This window comes from Theropithecus gelada, chromosome 12 (genome assembly GCF_003255815.1).
Source record: "Theropithecus gelada isolate Dixy chromosome 12, Tgel_1.0, whole genome shotgun sequence".
Lineage (NCBI taxonomy): Eukaryota > Metazoa > Chordata > Mammalia > Primates > Cercopithecidae > Theropithecus > Theropithecus gelada.
Genome location: NC_037680.1, coordinates 25,751,045 through 25,772,618, shown reverse-complemented (window position 1 = coordinate 25,772,618; position 21,574 = coordinate 25,751,045). Strand labels below are relative to the sequence as shown.

The following is a 21,574-nucleotide window of genomic DNA, read 5'->3' as shown; positions in this document are numbered from 1 at the left end:
CTTCAAACATTATATAAATGCTTGCGAAGTTACAGATAAATAAAATTTATTTAATAAAAAATAAAATTAATTTTATTTCTCATTTTTATTTGAGTTTTATTATTACTAAACTGAACACATTTTATAATGTTAAAAAGCAGGGGTCGAATTGACTATCTTTTATTCTAAATACTTCTATGGTATATATCATGGTATAAAATTAAAGAAAACACCCACATCTAAATTTTGTAAAGGAGTCAAAGAGAAATATTTGATGACATCAGGTCTTTTATATGTTAGCGTGAGACAGTATTAAAAATTTGTGTTTCTTTTAAAATTTGTTTATAGATTATATGGTCTCTTTTTTGTTCATTGCTTTAATCCTTTCAGATGAATATTTCATATCATACATATATTATGATACATATGTATCATATATGCAAATATTTATATAATGTTTGCAAGACAGAACATTAAACTTTTTCCAGTTTTATTAAGGTATAATTGAGCAAATATATATATAATGCTCAAAGTGACGTTTTGACATAAATAATCATGTAAAAGGAGTAAATAGTCTTGTCTTAATTCAAACTTACAAAAAAAGTATGCTCTTAAAGGGGGATGAGGAAAGAAAAAGAGAAACATCATAACCCAATAAAAGTTCTGAGGTGAGAATTCTGAAATGGTATGCTATTCAGAAAACTCATATTGATCCACTTGACACATTCAAGTTCATCCTAGAAGTTCAATTCTTACACAAAAAAGCCCGCTGTCTAGGAGACATCCCAATGGAATAGGAACTTTTAGTAAAGATTTAGCAAAATGCTTTCTTTTCCTATAGCAGAAATAAAGAACAATCTCCCTAGCGGAAGATTGTTTTAATCTTATCCAATATTCAAATAGTTTTCATCATTCCCCCTCCCTGCCTAGGAATTCCATTACTAAGAAGGTGAGTCAATACATATATATACACATGTATTCCTCACTTTGAATGGAAAAGGTTAAATTCCTAATTTTCAATAAATGTTTTATATTTTGTAATCCTTTGATGAACACTTCCCCCTTTACCATATGAAGGCATACTTTGTGAAAGGTAAGTGAATTACCACATAAACTTCTATTTAAGTTAGTTTCAAAATGAAGAATCTGGGAATTCACAGCATGTTTTAAACTGGCCTACATGAGATCTTTCTACTCATATACTTAGGTAGATTAATTAGAAATTTGTATTGCTTTCTTAAATTCCAGAAGCCATAAACAAACAAATTCAACAAAAGCCAAGTCTGATAGCCATGAACAAGATAAAGGAGTTATATTATTTAGAGTATCACAACAGTAAGTTCTGTTAGTATGGAACATAGACTTACTATTATTTTTAATCATAGTTCACTTGTTAACACTAGAAATTAAGCAAAATAAATGCTTTGAAAAAAATAAGCTTACAGAATTTGTTTTTTTGTTTTTGCAATTCAATCTCATACTTGTTTAATTCTTGGGGAAGTTGCTTTGTATAGTTTTATGTTACTGCACTCAGCAGAACCTTTTACATTTGCGCTATTATAAAAAAGATGTATATTCTTTTCACTTTGGATATTCTAGAACTAGGATACAGCAGGATTTTATATATTCATTTTACTTGCAAGGTATCACATGAGATGTATTACAGCAGATGAGGAGGAGATCACTGGCCAATAGGCAGTCAATAGAAGAGCCTCAGGCAGCTCGTAAAGTAGGTACAGGGGCTTTGTTGCTGGGTAGCATGGCTTTGGTCTGTTTAAATTAATCCAATTGCCTCAGTTTGTAAATTTAATTTCCACATTCTGGAAGCCGTGTTTACAGTTTTTGTTAATGGAAGATGCTTACTGTGAACTTCCAGAACCCGAAGAATAGAGTCATCTTGCCAGGCATGGTGGCTCATGCCTGTAATCCCTGCACTTCAGGAGGCTGAGGTAGGAGGATCACTTGAGGCCAGGAGCATGAGACCAGGCTGGTCAACATTGCAAGACCTTCTCTCTACCAAAAAAAGAAATAATGATAATAATAAATAAATTAATTAATTTAATTTTTTCTTTTTAAAGAAGAGAGTGTTAAAACCCCATTGTCTCAGCCCAAAAACAGCTTAAGCTGATAAACAACTTCAGCAAAGACTCAGGATACAAAATTAATGCGCAAAAATCACAAGCATTCCTATACACCAATAATAGACAAGCAGGGAGCCAAATCATGAGTGAATTCTCATTCACAATTGCTACAAAGAAAATAAAATACCTAGTAATAAAACTTACAAGGGACATGAAGGACTTCTTCAATGAGAACTACAAACAACTGCTCAAGGAAATAAGAGAGAACACAAACAAATGGAAAAATGTTCCATGCTCATGGATACAAAGAATCAATATTGTGAAAATGGCCATACTGCCCAAAGTAATTTATAGATCAATGCTATTCCTATCATGCTACCATTGCCTTTCTTCACAGAACTAGAAAAAACTACTTTAAATTTCATGTGAAACCGAGAAAGAGCCTATATAGCCAAGATAATCCTAAACAAAAACAACAAAGCTGGAGGCATCACGCTACCTGACTTCAAACTATACTATAAGGCTACAGTAACCAAAACAGCATGGTACTGGTACCAAAACAGATATATAGACCAATGGAACAGAACAGGGGCCTCAGAAATAACACCACACATCTACTACCATCTGATCTTCAACAAACCTGACAAAAGCAAGCAATGGGGAAAGGATTCCCTATTTAATAAATGTTGCTGGGAAAACTGGCCAGCTATATGCAGAAAACAGAAACTGGACCCCTTCCTTACACCCTATACAGAAATTAATTCAAGATGGACTTAAGACCTAAATGTAAAATCTAAAACCATAAAAACCGTAGAAGAAAACCTAGGCAATACCATTCAGGACATAGGCATGAGCAAAGGCTTAATGACTAAAACACCAAAAACAATAGCAACAAAAGCCAAATTGACAAATGGGATCTAATTAAACTAAAGAGCTGCTCAGCAAAATAAACTATCACTAGATTAAACAGGCAACCTACAGAATGGTAGAAAATTTTTGCAATCTACCCATCTGACAAAGGTCTCATATCCAGAATCTACAAGGAACTTAAATTTACAAGAAAAATACAACCCCATCAAAAAGTGGACAAAGAATATGAACAGACACTTCTCAAAAGAAGACATTTATGTGGGCAACAAATGTGAGAAAAAGCTTATCATCACTGGTCATTAGAGAAAGGCAAATCAAAACCACAATGAGATACCATCTCATGCCAGTTAGAATGGTGATCATTAAAAAGTCCAGAAACAGCAGATGTTGAAGAGGATGTGGAGAAATAGGAATGCTTTTACACTGTTGGTGGGGTGTAAATTAGTTCAAACATTGTGGAAGACAGTGTGGCAATTCCTCAGGGATCTAGAACTAGAAATGCCATTTGATCCAGCAATCTCATTACTGGGTATATATCCAAAGGATTATAAATCATGCTACTATAAAACCACATGCACATGTATGTTTATTGCAGCACTGTTTACAATACTAAAGACTTGGCACCCACCCAAATGCCCATTGATGATAGACTGAATAAAGAAAATGTGGCACATATACACCATGGACTACCCTGCAGCCATAAAAAAGAATGAGTTCATGTCCTTTGCAGGGACGTGGATGAAGCTGGAAACCATCATCCTCAGCAAACTAACACAGAAACAGAAAGCCAAACACCACATGTTCTCACTCATAAGTGGGAGTTGAACAATAAGCACACATGGACACAGGAAGGGGAACATCACACACTGGGGCCTATTGGGGGATCAGGAGAAAGGGGAGGAAGAGCACTAAGACAAATACCTAAAGCATGCATGGCTGAAAACCTAGATGATTGGGTTGATAGGTGCAGCAAAGCACCATGGCACATGTATACCTATGTAACAAGCCTGCATGTTCAGCACCTGTATCCCAGAACTTAAAGTAAAATAAAAAATAAATAAAATAAATAGTGATCTTAAATCAGGGTAGAGGAAAGGAGGAGGGGCAAGGGCAAGGAATATGTTTCAGCCTGTGTTCCTCTTCCCATGTAAATCAGAATCAGTGGGGGTAGTGGGATCTACCTACCTTAGAAATTCACCAAGCTGAAGATTTCCAAGGCTGTCAGACCCACTGCATGAAGAAAACTAATTAACAAACATAAACTCTAAAGACAAAGGAAACGTACAATAAAATAATAGATTCAGTGGCACAGGAAGCAACCAGAGTTTCTTTTTTAAAATCTATTGTAGCTTATCTTAGTTTATTTTAATTTATCTATTTATTGATAACTCTAACTTCTAATAAGGTTGTTCCTCTGCATGGCACTATGGTGCAGACAGTTCAGTCCTCAGAAAAGAGCAGGGACAATTTCACACATATTGAATGCTCAAGTACAGCATATAAATAAGTGGATATTGTTATTCATTGCAATATTATTTTAGTAGCAGTAAATGGTTCTTATGACATAAATAAATCCATGAGCATTAGACAAAAGTTGAGTATCTTAGTAAAAAATATGTACAAAATTTTACTGACTTTTTTATTCCTAATAAATTGTGCCCAACAAAACTTTTATGGATAAATGACAATAAGTAGGGCTATTGTCCACTGCATTTCAATTTCCAACATAGTATTTGGAAGTGTATAGGTTTGATGGCAAAAGAAACTTTCAAGGAAGAGCTGTTCAGTAATGAGACTGTAATTTTTCATGATTCTGTTTATGACTTAAGGGGATATTTACTTGTATACTACCCCAGTTTGTGATATATTCATCAAGAACAATAAAGAAACTGACATGAGGGAATTTCAGTTCTCAACACCCTGACATATTTTAAAGCTTAATAGATGAGGTTATTCAAATGCAAAACAACTACATTCAAGTCAGTACATAAAAACATGTTGAAATTTTCCTTTTATCAAAATATGAGGCAACGCTTGCCCAAATTCAAAACAATTACTATTTTGGGGAGATAAACAGCAAAATAATTTTCTGCTTTTGTTGGTGTTAGAATTAGGTGCTATATCAGTGTAACAGCTGAGAGTGATATGGTCTAGTAGTATTTTGATGAATTACATGATTATAGTAAAAATGAGCAATTTCATCATGCTTGAATTAATAATGGTACTATGATTTGGCAAGTACTCTTGCAACATTCTCTAACTCATCACTTCAGAAGACAGACTTATATAGTCCATCCATTGCTTTAGAAAATACAGGCTGCAATCGAGTTTAAAAAGCAGAAGGGCCAGGAGAAACATGTCAGCTTTAGAAAGTAATGCATGTACCCGTTCTCATAACATTATTGCTTGATTATATTACCTCTTACTGGTTATTTTAATCTCTTGCACAACTAACAGTAAATCAGAAAATAAAAAGAAATTTTGGAACATTACAATGTTTACCAAATTTAATTAAAAGTGCTACACACCCCAAGGTACTCCTGAGAGATAGATATTATACATATATGTGTGTTATTTTACATTTAGATTTAAGATAATTAAGAAGGATAATATATAATCAATACAGCATTCATTTGGGTATCAATCAAGTAAAACACACATACAGAACTGAACATTACATAATTTCAGTCATAAAGAGTACAAATTATGAATTGATTTAATATATTCGTAACTAAGTACTCTTCTTTAATGTAACTCACAGTTTGTTTCACAAAATTATTCTGTTCTTTTTCTTTAAAATCTTACATGCCTGGATACATTTTTAAAAGATACACATTAAGGCACTCTTTTAAGGATTTATACTTAAAGCCTGCATTGTAGATCAGAAATAGTCTAAATTAACAGTTTAACATCTTATTTACAGAGATATTTGAACATAAATCTAAATTACAGATTATTCTTCCTTCTTGAAACAACTTGTAAATATTTTAATAAATACCACTGTAATGTAAGTACAAAATGAGCATTGAAAACCAATCTACAGTAAATTTCATATTTCTTGCAAATTTTAAACTGATGCCTTATCTGATATACAGGTTTTATTTCTTTTTGAACTTTTAAATAGCATAAAATTGTGTATCCATTCTTTTAATGTTACTTTTTTTTTTAGCAATCTCAAAATGTATGCTCATTCTGTAATATTTTATCTATAACTGTTTGAGTGGTATCAATAAGACAAAATCTCTTATACTTACTAGAGTAGATTATTTCAAAACCGGTATATCTTATTAAAATTTGCATTACCTGTTTATCTTTGAATGGTCTTTAAAATACGGATGTTTTGAACTTGAGTTGTAAAATAAAACTGAAAAATATTTATGTTTCATTTTTATCAAAGACATTCACAAATGAAGGCTGGATTTTTACGCTATCCTATGCAAAACTAGGCAATGGTTCTGTTCTCCATCATTATTAGGTTATTCACGTGTGGTGAAAGAAGAAGTAAGGTTTGATAAGAACTTAGTTTATTTGATTACCTTAAGCAAATCATATGCTTCAAATTTTGGAATTATATACAGTGTCCTAGAATGCAGTAGTTGACAACTGATAGAGCCTTGCCTCCCAAAATAGAATAAAACTATTTTGAAGACAGAGAAAAAACAAAACAGTGTCATGTTTTCCCAAATCATTTGTTTTAATCAAAGGAAAAATATATTTGTGTTCTTAAAAGTTGTTTTTATCCATAAACATAAGCAAATGTTATCAACTGAGTTCTTTTCTCTGAAATCAACCTTGTGTAATTCATGAGCTAAGAGAACAAGCCATAATTAAGGTCAATGAATGACTGAAAATGGTGTGTGTGTGTGTGTGTGTGTGTGTGTGTGTGTGTGTGTGTCTTTAGAGCTTGATGGTATAAACACGGCATTCTCATTTCTAGTCATGGAGTATTACCTTGGCAGGAAGGATAGTGTTTATATTAGTGCCTCAAAGACGGTGCACATTCGCAAGTCCTCAGAGGCCTGCAGAGTTAGCTTTCTAAAAAAAAAAAAAAAAAAAAAAAAACACTTGTTTGAGTTTTTAAAAAATATTTCATCACGAAAAGCCAAATGACTTTCACCAATTAGGTCAAATTCCTGCAGACTATGTTTTGTTTATAACCCCTGGATTGTTCTTAGCTGTGTTTCTTCCAATTTGAACTACTTGTAAAGTATATGTCCTTAACATTGTGTATGGAGACTTCCTCTTCTTAAAATTGCAGATTATAAAATAACTGAGTAACTTTCTCATTGAGAAAACTAGAAATTAGGAAGTGGGAGCAGTTACTCAAAATAGCTACTTGAAGGCATAATAAAGCTAAAACTTATGAAATGTTTCTAGTTCAGTTTCCAAGAGGAGATTGAAATCCATGAGGTGAGTCACCTTTGGGACCTCTGCAGATTCTCAGAGAGGTGGCTGAAAGACTGAATAGCTCTTCTGAAATTCTTTCATGGCTTGCAGTCACAATTCAGAGCAAAGGGTTCACAAGGACAGTGACCCTGGTATAATGCCCTTATCTCTGAATTGGGACAGAAGGCGAAGTGGACACAAATCAGTCCTCATACAGACCAAACCATAGTCCAGCCTCTAGTCATTTGAATGGCCCTGGAAATATTTGTTACTCAAACTTCTTTAGGATATTCTGGAAAGCTACTTCTCCCAGGTGACACACCAGTGGAAAACAATATCCTAAACTTCAAACTGTATCTACAAATAAATTATCAATTATCGTGTCAAGCATCAAATTATACACAACCAAGGTGAACAAAGAAATATAAATCAGAATAATTTGGAAAAAAGGGAAACAGAAAGACACCCACTAGGGCTCCTGATATTGGAAATATAAAATGCAGACTTTCAATATAAACAATGCTTACTACACTTCAGGTCATTTTAAAGATGAGAATAACAATCTGGAAAAATAATTTGAAATGATAAAATATTAGAAGACAAATATGACTTCTAGAACTGGAAATTCGAAGAAACAAGATTTAAAAGTTTATGAATAGTTTTAATGCAGAATAGCTGTGAATAAAAGAGAATTACACAGGTATGAGAGAGACCAGTAGAAGATACCAAGATACTGGATCATGAGAGACAGCAAGATTTTAAAAACGTATAGAAGAAAGGATAAGAAACAGAGTGTACAGATATTAGATCTAGTGAAATTTTATTTGGAGTGCTTATTTCAAGTGATGCCTTTTCTGTAGTATACAAGAATATCCCAGGACAGGTCTGGACCCTCAGTCCTGATGAAATGTTACCTCCTTATGGAAGACTCCCTTGAACACACATTTTAAAACTTCATTTGCATACCTTTAGAGGACTTTATATTCTATCCTCATATTATTATAATTTACTTTACATAGATCAATTTATTTATACAGTAAGTCCCCAAATTGTTTGTTTTGCAAGGACATTTATGTGCTTAGGAGCAAAAAAAAAAAAAAAAAAAAAGAAAAGAAAACAAAAATGGTGAATGCCATAGATCTTGCATAAAAGTTTGGGTCATCTTACTTACTAAACTCTCTATTCTCTTTTATTCATATTACACAGAGCTGTTTAAATAAAGATTGCTATCTTTTTTGTGAGTAGCAAATTCATGTCTTTCTGTTTGCTTTATTTCAGATATAATACAGGTCCTGTAGTTTCAACCATGGATCAACTGTGTGAACCATCTGTGGATACCTTATGTCAGTGTACCTAAATTAAAAGATGAAGTTATGAGACCTTAATTAATCTCTTGAAAGGAATATTTGCAGTTTTTCATATTCAAAGTAACTGCAAACAACTTGCTCTTGTTAATGGTAGAGGCATGATGAAAAGCCAAATCTTCCATACTGATTCTTTTTAACAAACAAATAAAAACAATCTGCAAACTATATTAACCGCTGAGTTATAAACTGCTTAGTCTCATAATCTTCAGGCATATTTCTTAAATTTATAGGTTAATTTTTCCACTATCTGAGGTAAATAATTGTGATTAGATTACCCATTGCTTTAATTCTACATGCTTAATTAATTTTTTTTCAGAATACTAATACATGTTCACAGTGGAGAGAAACAGAAAATATTCTAAGGCAAATGGAGGTTAATTTAAAAGTACTGGTTATCACACCAAATCAGAGATAAATTTAATATTTTTCCTATAAATATATGTGTGACTGTATTTATGAAAATGGGATTATATTGTAATGGAGATAATACCTTATAGGGCTGCCAGTAAGATAAAATGAGAGCATGTTGCAGAGTGCCTGGTATACCACAAGTGCTCAATAATCTAGCTATTATAAGATAGTATTTACAGTTTTAAAACCTGCTTTTATCACTAGACTGCATATAATGAACATTTGTTGTGGGTAGCTATTCATTTACAACTCCTGTTTCTCTAAAATTATAGAACCATATTTAGTTGTGTGGATAAATATAATTTTTTCCTATTGCTAGAAAAAATTTATTTCTAATTCTTTATAATAATGAGAAAAGGGAAGACATATCCTTGCTGATGATCTTTTTTTAAAAAAACTCTTTTTAATGAGACGTCTTTGGTTAATTTTTAGTATGATATACATCTATATGTTGAAACTACTTTATTTTTTATGTCCCAAACAAAAGAAATATCTCACATTGATTTAACTGTTTACCCTCCTCTCACTCTTTGTGCTGGTATAGTCACATATTTTACAATTACATCTTTTATATTTCCTACAAGATATCATGTTAAACACCAGTTATAAGTTTATTGCCTCTTAGCTGTGATCTGCCCTACATTACCTGCTCATGATACTAGAATTGCACTCCATAATCCAGGGGTGTCCAATCTTTTGGTTTCCCTGGGCCATATTGGAAGAAATGTCTTGGGCCACACATAAAAATCACTATCACTAACGATAGCTGATAAGCTGGAAAACAAACAAACAAACAAACAAAAAAAACCAAAAAAAACCACCAGAGTGTACAGATATTAGATCTAGCAAACTTTTATTTGTTGTGCATATTTCAAGTGATGCATAAATCTCATAATGTTTTAAGAAATTTCACGAATTTGTGTTGGGCTGCATTCAAAGTCATCTAAGTAGCCCATGGACCGTGGGCTGGGCAAGCTTGCTGCAATTAGTTCTCCTTCATCAGTTGGCTCAATAGTAAGCTTTGCAGTGGAGGGGGCTGTTGGGACACTGCAGGGCAAAGCAAGGGAAGAAGCTTGTCTTCTGAGTTCTGCTGGCCTTTCTTTCTGCTTCCTATGACAGTGCTTCCAGCACTGAACATGAAACAATGTTCAGTGGCTCTCAAGTTTCAGATTTTCACCAGAAATCAAGCAACTTCCTGCTCACCATTCCTAGTTTACTGGCTGTGGAACAGCTCTGTGCCATGGCACACAGTGAATGTATTCACCCTTCACCTTAAAGAGGATAAGACCACAGACTTACCCTCTTTAGCAAGGACTGAATCTCAGGCTGGTAGTAGTGTTGGGAAGCAATGGGTCACCCAGGTTTATTTCATCTTGGGTGCTCTTCCTTAGCCTTGGAGATAGAAGGCTATTTGCTATCCCTGTATTATTTAGCATTTTCTTACATTCTTTTGTTATATTTGTTAACCACTTTTTACTGAATAATTTTTTGTTTGTTTGTTTTTTGAGATGGAGTCTTGCTCTGTAATCCATACTGGAGTACAATGGCATGATCTTGGCTCACTGCAACCTCTGCTTCCCAGATTCAAATGATTCTCCTGCCTCAGCCTCCGAGTAGATGGGATTACAGGCCCCTGCCACCACGTCTGGATACTTTTTGTATTTTTCTGGAGACAGGTTTTTACCACGTTGGCCAGGATGGTCTCAAACTCCTGACCTCAGGTGATTCACCCACCTTAGCCTCCCAAAGTGCTGGAATTATAGTTGTGAGCCACCGAGCCCAGCCTAATTAATAATTCTTTTATATTAATGTTTTTCTGCTCAAATTATTACTGTGCTTTCTGTTTCCTGGTCAGAACATGATTTTTTTAAATAACTTTAAGTCATTAATATTCATTTTCATTTACTTACATATTTATCATTTCTGGTCATTTCATCCCAACTTGAAGCTTTGAGTTTGCATCTGAGATCATGTTTCTTCATGGTGATGAAATCTGTTCAGTAATTTTTGAAGTGCAAGTGTGAGGAATGCAAGGAGTCAGGGTTTTTGTTTGTTTTGATCTGAAATCTTTATTTCACCTTCATCTTAAAAGCACATATTGAGTGGATATACACTTTAGTAGCTTTTTTATTCTTTTCAGTACTTTAAATATTTCAATCTATTGTTTTCTAGCTCCCCAAATTTGGTTGACATGTATGTCATCAGTATACGGCTCCCGTGAATGTAATATCAGATCTTGCTTTGGCTGCTTATGGAATTTTATCTTTGTATTTGATTTTTAGCAATTTGACAATGATTGCCTATGATTAGTTTTCTATGTATTTATCCTATGGGATTTGCTGAGATTCTTTCATCTGTGGATTGATACTGTTCTTTGGATTATTACTTCAAAAAAATTTTTTTGCATCATTCTCTTACCCCTTTCATTCTAGGAGTCTAGTCAAAGCTTATTTGATCTTTTGGTTGAGTTCCACCTATTCTTCTCATATATTCTGACTTTTTTGTTTAGAATTCATTTTTCTGTCTATACTTCAGTTTGAATGTTTTCTATTGACATCTTTTCTGAATTCACTCATCTGCTTCTCTGCTGTGTTCAGTATGTTAAGCCCATCCAGTGGGATATCTACTACCAAACTAGTAAGGGGGTTTTTAGTATTTTTTTATTATTAAGATAGAATCTACATAGGTGTATATATGGTGTTTGTCAATGACTATCGACATATATTTATATCTAAGTACAAAAACCATAGTCAACATATAAATCATTCATTCTTATCATCTCAGAAATTTTCTTCATATCCATTTGCAGTCAATTCACATACCTCATAAGTACGTATTCTTCACATTTCTGTAACCATAGATGAGCCCTTCCTGTTCTTGAACTTCATATAAATGAAATCACACAGCATGTAATCTTTTATATCCACATATTTTTATTTAACATCATGTTTTTGAGATTTACTGATGTAGTTGCAGGGACTGGTAAGTTATTATTACTATTACTCTTATTACAACTACTACTATACACACACATACACACACACACAAACACACATATATAGACATATATATATATTTGTGTGTGTGTATATATATATATATATGTCTCTAACTCTTGACCTCAAGTGATTCACCCACCTCAGCCTCCCAGAATGCTGGGATTACAAGTATGAGCCACTGTACCTGGCCACTAACTCTGTTTAAATAGTTTTTGCACATTTTTAAACATTGAGATGTAAGTGTATCACCCCATATAAATTTGCTTCCATTTTTCATTGGTTTCCTTGATTCTTATAAATCAGTCATAACTATTATTATAAATATATATATGTATTCATATTCACATATTTTTCCTTTTTTAAATTTTGGCTGCAGACTACATATATAATATTTTGAGTGTTTTAGATATTTATCAGTTTTTCTTTTGAAGAATTCATAGTAAAATTGAGTCCAGCTATTGTTCCTCAGAATATAATTTAGATAATAAATAGGAAAATGATTAAATGTGGGTGAGAGTATTTATTTCAAATTTTACCTTTTTTATACAGGACATTTTGCTAGGGAAATAACTATTCCATTTTATTCTGAATGATTATGATGTTTGTTAGTCGTCCTTTGTATAAATTGTTCATCTATGTTTCTGTTCATTTTCCCATTAAGTTTCAGCAAATTTCCTAGTTGATGTGCAAAAGTACTTGAATTGCAAGCATTAATTCTTTGCCCGCTTTTGTCTCTGAACACATTACTCACATATTAACCTTATCTGCAGTATCTACTATTCACCACAGATATTCCTCTGGCATTCAACTTTATCTATTGTTTGTAATTTTGGGGTCTTACTCAGAAGTCCTTCTTTACTTAACTTTGACATTTTAGCTAACATAATTCACCATTGTGGACTGTGTAACTGCGATATATCTTAATTGTATCCAAATAATAAACCATTTTCTCAACATTTTCTATCTAACTTGTACATACTTCTGCTGGTTTATTGTGCCACTGCTTTCATATGCCAAGTGCCCATGTATATATGTGTGTTGCTTACCTTTCCATTCTGTTCCGATTTAAATGTTTATTACTGAACCAATTTTACACTGTTTTTAATTCTATAAATTTGGAGTATGTGTTCATATGTGGAAGTATGAGTTTTACAGTTAGCTGTTGTTGTTTTTTTTAAAATAGACTTAGCCAATTATAGCATTCTAATAAAAATGGAGCCATTGTATTGCACAGCTCCAAAAGATGCCCTTTACATAAACTACAAAGTGCAGGATGGTCCCTGTTATTACAATATATTCCATGTGAATGGTGCTCACTAGAGTTAGATGACACAGCAGTTCTGGAGTTTTGAATTTTCACTCTGAATTGTTTTATGTGTGTGTGTTGTGTGTGTATAAATGTGTGTATGTATATTGTTTGTAGCAAGTATGAATGCAAACTCTGGAGCTAAACTACTGGGTTCAAATCCTGGCATTTTTATTTCCTATGTGTGTGAAATTTATTTGCTTCAATTTTGTATTCCATAATACAGAGATAATGGTAAGACCAACTTCAGGGGATTTATATGTTTGATATTATTATTTATCATAGTTTTTAATACTCTCTTTTCTGCTGATAGAAACCACCCAAATGTATTTATCTTTTTATACCCAATGGTACTATCCAAGAGGGTCTTTGTGTAATGAAACTTATCAAGAAATGTGCTTGAGAATATCTTTATTGGGCTTTGCTCATTTAAATGGTAGTTTATATATATAACTATATATTTTGAATTTCTTTTTCTTTGTGATGCTGAAAATATTACTGTTGTGCTACTTAGTACATTATCTATAGATGTTGAGAAGCATAATGACTATCTGTTTCTCAGTTTATTATAGAAGATCTATTTTTTTTCTCCTTGGTGGCCTTTAAAATTGTCTTTATGTTTCTGCAATTCTCAGATTTCACTGCATTTCTAGGTATCAGTCTTTTTATTATTTTTCCTGCTTGCCTTGCCATAAATCCTTTGTATCTGAGTTCTCATAATTTTATTTGTTAAACTCCGCATCAGTAATTCATTAAATTCTTCCAGTTATTTCTTTTTTAATCTGTTTGAATTTTTCGGATATGTAACTTAACCCTTTCCCTTCATTCTGCATTCCTTTATTAGCATTCTCCCTTTGTAATCCTTCTCAATGAACTCCTTCACCTTATTTTCCATTTCTCTCACTAATTCTTCAGCTGTATGTATGTGAACCATATATTGAGTTCTGTTTTCTGTGATGTTTTCACACCCAGACTACTGGTTGTTATTGTTGTTATATTTTATGATTGTTTGTTTCTGTTTCAATAAACAAAGTGTACAATACTTTCTTTTGCTTATTTGAAGATATTTAGCATATTCATTTTAAAGTTAATTTTTAGGTTTGAAGTTTGTTGTCTTCAGCCTATAGGTTTGCTGATTCTTGTCTTTGTCTTATATTTGTTTTTTACTTTCCCTTGCGAGTCTGTATTGTCTTTGTGAGTTAGTCACCTTTACAGGGTTGTATACTTGTGGATGGGAAGATAATTTTTGTCCCGGCCTTTGTCTTTCTTTGTGACTTTAGGGAATAGGAGACATGCCATAGCATAAAGAGCTTTTATGAGATAATCTGTACATTTACTAAGACACTGTCTTTTAAAGGGATATTTCTTTTCTCCCCTTCTCCTAGGCTGACTATTCCTGCAAACGTACAAAATATAGGAAAGCAAAAGGCACATTTCCACCAAAACGTATGACTACCTGAATTGACATTACCTAGACTGTTTCTACTCCAAGTTCTTCTGCCTTGCATTCCTTTCACCTTGACCTCCACCACCCAACACTCTCCCATTCACATACAGCCCTAACCATCTTCTTTTGCCCCCACACATCCACCAACATTTCTATGATATCTGCTGGCTGAGAAATTCATCAACATCTCTTTCTGAAATATCTTCATGTTTGGGTTAGTAGAAGGAGCCAAAATAGCATATTATTACACCAACTTCTCAGGAACTAAAACTTGGAAAAGTTCCTCAAAATATAAATATAGAGACATATAAATTATTCACACCTTAAATTATTCTCACCACTGTAGAATCTCAGAAGCTAAATAGCATCCCAAAATTAGATACGTAAACCTATTCCCAGAGATCTCTGAGGATGGGTAATGTCATATAGCCTTTTCTTGTATTTCCCTATATCAGAATTTTGCACTGAGTAGGGCATCTATAAAACATTACTAAGTTACCAGTGTTTAAATTTCCATGTTACATTGTTGCTAAATCTGTGAGATATTATGACCAAACTGATTGTAATATCTAGGAAAAGCAAAATAAAACAACAGTATCTTAAAGCTTAATTCCAGAATAACTCACGTCAATGAAAAGTTGTTAATATACAATCAGCCTACATTATACATCTTTCATTGATACATTTAGCATATAAATAAGACTTTAATATGTATTGCCCCATACACAAACACATTTTAGTGTTTCTAAAATACTGATACTTCTATTAATTAATCTGATCTGATTCTTTAAGTCCTTTTAAGTTAATACTAAACCAATACATGAGAAGGAAGAGAGGTGAGGATTTCCATAAACTTGGTCAACAGTTTCAAAGAGAAATACAATCCGATTGGGATTCTGATTTCCTCCAGTTCCATAAGGTGAAAAAAAAGATGAAATGAGAGGAGATGGCATTCACCCATCCATTTAAAGTCAGTGCTGTATTTCCAAGGGCTAAAACAGTTACAGTTGCACTGTTCATTACTTTGGAAGTGTCACATATTCTAGTATGACAAGATGTATTATGGATGGGGGTTTTTATAGATGTGGAGAAATCTCTCTCAAAGTTGTTTATTTGATTTTCTCCCCTTCTGCCTCTTTGTACTTCAGCGGCCAACCTTGGGATAATGGGATTACTTTATGCCTTCCACATCAGGCTCTGGATGAGTGCACAGAGGCCAGTGGCAAGAGAAATAAGATGGTTGTAAAAATGCAAACGCTGGAAGTTAAAAAAGGTGCACCCAATAACTTGCCCTTAAATTTAAAAGGAACTAAATGAGGAACTTCTGGACAATTTATCTTACTGTTTACTGATAACAAGTCACTTTGTTTTTATGTGCTCAGTCTAGTATTCCATAATTTATTTGAAAGAAGAAGAGAAATAATGTAGATAAATGATGAAGTGTCAGGGTCTGACACTCTTAAATGAAGCTATTATGGTCAAAGAGAAAACGTAAAACCTGCGGCTCATTATGAGAGTGTTCTACTTGTCAGTTAAGTGAAAAGGCCTGGAATGATTTCCAGTTTATTTGTCATTGCAGTTATTAAAGCTGTCTTTTTGGTGCCATGAAAATGAATTGAAGACTTTATTCGAAGTAAATTTGTACTAAAGCTTTCAGATGTATCTTATGTGAGCTCAGTGAGGCAGGGAAGCAGCTTAAAAGCTGAAATATTACAAGGAGACAACTACCAAAGTCTTTGAAACACACAGAATACATAAGTGTTGATAAATGAAGTGCTTCTTTGACTAGGAAACAAATTTTTGACTGTCATAATGGAATAAGATTGGTAATGGGATATAATATCTACTAATTGTTGGAAGATATTTTATCCCTATGAGGAATTAATTGCCTACATATTTTAGTAACAGTTCTACCAGCCTATCCTTCCAAATATTGATTTCCAAGAAAGGTTAAAGAATGCATCATTTTTTGATAATACATACTTAATACTTAGTAAATATTAATAGAATAAATACATCATATAAACAAAAAAAGTATGTTTTGAGTAATAATAACTGCTAGGCTAAAACAATAATCTCTTAAAAACTTGAAAAGAAGTTCAAAAAACCAGAGTAGCATATTTCATTTTCCTAATCGGAATATCAGACTGCAAAAGGCTGCATCTTACTGCAATATATAAATATATTATTGACATTTTAATCTTACAGGGCTCGTCTTCAAATACCTTACATCCTTACTGAGGTGTGAGAATAACCTGTACTTTAGCTTACATTGGAAGAAAATCAAATCAGATGGACTACTGACATGGTTGAGATGGATTCCTTTTAAGCATTGAAAAAATTCACCCATTTGTTTCCTTCTTTCATGGCTGAGAGGTCTTCGTTTTCCCTCGTGCTACTCTGGCAATCACAAATATTTTTTGCATTGTTTAGTTATGCTTTTTGAAAGTTTAGAAGTGGATATTAATAGGGACACCTAAAGAAAAATGGATAGACTATATCAATTTTTCACCTCACCACATTAAATAAGAAAAATCACTAAAATGAATATTTTATTTCAGGCCCAAGAAATCTCCCAGTCATGCCGTTGACTTTTTATTGTGGATATTACAAATGTGTTGACACATTTTCAGGGTCAGTTTACAAAGAAAACAGATTCTGCATCCTCCTCAAAGGTTATTTTTCAGTGTTTCCATCAGATTTTACAGCCATTTGCAGTGATATTGTCAGAGTACACGGTCTACCAGGCTCTTTATTATATGCCTTATTTTCAGGCATTTAAATGTGTAAAGTCTCCCTCTGAAATCAAATTTGTTTTTATATTTGGAATATTTGAAATATTCCTATAGCTTTGATATTCTAATAGCTACAAATTCCAATGCTATAAAAATAAATGCTTTACAAAATCATAGCTGTGATGTGACAGTGAAGAAAGCTATACAACATAGCAATTGCTAGATAAAGGTGTAGAGGGTTTAGATTTAACGTGTTTGAAAGTCAGATTGTGTTTATACTCCCATTAAGGTTTGAAAAACCAACAAAATGGTGGAATTAGGTTAAATAAGCAATTACTTTGGAAAAATTTGACTAATTGTTTGATTCACATATTAGTATTAATGCATACACATCTATGTTTTTGTTGTTTGTTTTTGAGACAGAGTCTCGCACTGTCGCCCAGGCTGGAGTGCAATGGCATGATCTCAGCTCACTGAAACCTTCGTCTCCTGGGTAGCTGGCTCAGCCTCCCAAGTAGCTGGGATTACAAGAATCCGCCACCACGCCCGGCTAATTTTTTGCATTTTTAGTAGAGATGGGATTTCACTATGCTGGCCAGGCTGGTCTTGAACTCCTGACCTCGTGATCTGCCCACCTCAGCCTCCCAAAGTGCTGAGATTACAGGCGTGAGCCACTGCGCCCGGCCACATCCTCCTTTTATGTGTACATACACTGCATAATCACCTTTGTTTTTGAGCCTATTAGGGTTTTTTTTAACCATTTAAGGAATTTTTATTAAACCAAGAATTTCATAATCCAAGTTACATTTCCTTGCTTAGTTATCAATTCTGTTATTTAAAACATAACTGACATTCTGAGCTATTCCACAGTTAAGAGTTACAAAATTAAAGAAATGCTTTAAATTTTCATACTTTGCTGAAAATTCTTTTTCCCAGGGTCTATGAAACATTAATTTGTTTTTAATTTTAATTTTAATTTTTTTTTTTTTTTGAGACGGAGTTTTTTGCTCGTTGCCCAGGCTGAAGTGCAATGGCATGATCTTGGCTCACTACAACCTCTGCTTCCCAGGTTCAAGCAATTCTCCTGCCTCAGTCTCTCTGGTAGCTCAGATTACATGTGCCCGCCACCGTGCCCAGCTAATTTTTTGCATTTTTAGTAGAGATGGGGTTTCACTACGTTGGCCAGGCTGGTCTCAAACTCCTGACCTCAGGTGATCCACCCCAGCCTCCCAAAGTGCTGGAATTACATGCATGAGACACCATGTCTGGCTTGTTTTTACATTTTCCTATATTTTTGTGTTTTGTTTGTTATTTTCAAATCAATAAGTAATCTAGGACTAGTAAGTTTGCTAGACTTGGTATTTCCTCAGTATATAAGGTTCACAGTTTGTTTTCCTTGTTTATGTTTTGTAAGTTTTTCCATCATATTTTAGTTTTTTGATGTTTAGTTTTCTTTGTTGAAACACAAGTTTTTTGTTTTTTGCTTTTTTTTTTTTTTTCTTTCCATGGTCCCTGATCAATTTTAAGCAGTTGGTACACCAGTAGCACTGTTAACTGCTTTCCGGAGCCTCTTTCGCACAGTAGGCTTGTAGTATAACCACAGCTTCAGAGACTCCAGAGACTCAAGCATATGAAGAAGTTTTGAATTACCAAGCTCCAATAACATGCCAGTGATTTTACCAGCAAGAGTAGTGTGCATGGCTTGAATAAGAGGAAACAGTCGTTCACCCAATATCTGCTTCTGCTGCTGAAGAGGGGCAAATGCCAACATGAAAGCGGTAAAAAGTTTTTGACCTTGGACATGAACAGCAAGCTGCTGCCTGGTAACCTGTGGATGTATATTAAGATGTTGTTGAGGAATGTGAATTCCTGCAGCATATTTGTACTGTGGAATGATGTGGACAGCAGGAGTGGAGCCAGCAGTAGCAGCTACAGGACATGGACCTATTGTCTGTATTGATGAGTTAGCAACACACTGTGTAGACATGACTGGTAACATCTGTGAAGAAGCTGGTCTCAGAGTGGTGGTTAGGAGCAGCTGAGCGGATAGCACAGGTCATATTTTGGAATGGATAAGGTCTGACACTCTGAGCAGCCCAGGGAGGACTTGGTCTTAGTTGAGCAATTTGGCCAGGAGGATAGTATGCAGCAGGTTCTGGGTCTGTGAGACAGCCGCCATGAAGTAACATGAAGAAGGTGCTGGCTGGTAGGGGTTGATTACAGGGTGGGGCACAGATCGTACACTTGCCATCTTCTACACATATTGGTTAGTGAGGTGAGCCAGGTGCTCTTCTTTGAGGTGAGCTAAAGCTACATACAATGGCTTGCTGGCCACAGTTTTACCATTCATTGCTGTAACTGCTTTAGCTACTTTTTCTGCGGAGGAGAAACATACAAAGCGAAACCCTTTGCTGCAACCACCCTCCATCGTAACATTTGCACTAGTGATTATACCAAATGGAGAAAACTCTTTCTGGAGACGTTCATCATCAATACTCTCATCAAGATCTTTCACATAAACCCTAGCACCCTGGTATCTGGTGATTCTATCTTGCTTCATCTGTCCAAATTTGCACTTAAGTTCTGTCTACCCTTCCACTTTTTTTCTGAGCTTGAACAACATATATTTGATTTCCACTGAACTCCTTTCCATTCATCTCATCCATAGCTGTCTGTGGATCTTCATGCCTTTCAAAGCTTACAAATCCAAATCCTTTAGATTTTCCACCTTCATCAGTCATTACTTTCACACTTAAGGTCGGTCCAACTTTGACCTCTTTTGCCCTAGCTCCAAGTTCTGCTGCTTTTCTTTAGGAGACCTAAACCGTCCAACAAATACGTTGAGACCATTCAGGCGCATCCCATTCATTTTTTTTCAATAGCTCCTTCAGCTGCTTCCTGTGTCTCAAAGTGTACAGATCCACAGCCCTTGGAATCACTTTTATCACAAACTACCTTACACGAAAGGGAGTTACCAAAAGCAGAAAATGCATCACACAGTGCCTTCTCAATGAATTTGTCCTGATTTTTAACGAATACGTTGCCCACTCCACTTCTGAGCAGTGATGGATCACAATGAGACCACAGGACTCATACTGGCTTGCCCTTTATAACATCAAAGTTCATGGTGGCCAGAGCACGCTCCGCGTCCGCTGGCTGCAGGAAGTTCACGTACACGTAGCCCAGGAAGCGGAGGGTGATCTGGTCCCTGAAGACCCAGATGGCGAGGGTGGACCGGTTGAGCTGAACTTCTCTTGCAGCATCGCTTCAATCACATCCGGGTGCAGGTCTCCCACGTACAGCGAGGCCGTGGGGTAGCTGGGGGCGCTGGGGTTCATCGCGGCACGGCTGCCCGCAGGGCCACAGGCCGCGGCCCTTTCGTGAGAGGAGGAGAGCGAGTGCCGGGCCGGGGGTCTCGGAGCCGGGGGCAGGGAGCAAGGGCATGCGCTGAGGGACAAAAATCAACCAAATCGGAAATGACTTACCAGCCACAGAGTGAGGTCGGTTGGCCGCCGCTGTCTGCGCGCTGCCGGCGGGGAGCCACGGTGCGGGTCTCCGGTTCGGGCGGCGGGAAGGCCTCAGTCTCCTGGTTCCTCCTTGCAGCTGCTGCAGGGCCGCAGGCGGGGTCGGTCTTGACTGTTGACCGGGTTATTTTATAAAAGCGGAAGAAAAAATATTATAATTCTCTGACGGAGTAGATGCCGATTTGGGGGGAAATTTTGGGAGGTATTTTTAAAAGATTTTTTTAGGGAGAAAGGCCATATTCAAGTTTTTATGTCAAGCTAATTAGTCCTCTGATCAAATATATTTTATCTGGGTTTATTTACTTAGTATGTAGATGTCAAAAACTAAATTAGTTGGATGATAAACATTGCAGTTTTTTTATTGAACTCATGGAATAAAGGAGGAGGCAGAATCATAAAACATACGAAATACATATTAAGTGCAATTAAAGGACGGCATAGGAATTCAGAGGCATCTAATTTAGCTAAT

The 21,574-nt window shown here is 35.0% G+C and overlaps 1 pseudogene; it reads right to left on the bottom strand.

Moving 5' to 3' along the window:
- Positions 1–18,893: 18,893 nt before the first annotated feature.
- Positions 18,894–20,919, bottom strand: LOC112636455 (annotated as a pseudogene).
- Positions 20,920–21,574: the final 655 nt, after the last annotated feature.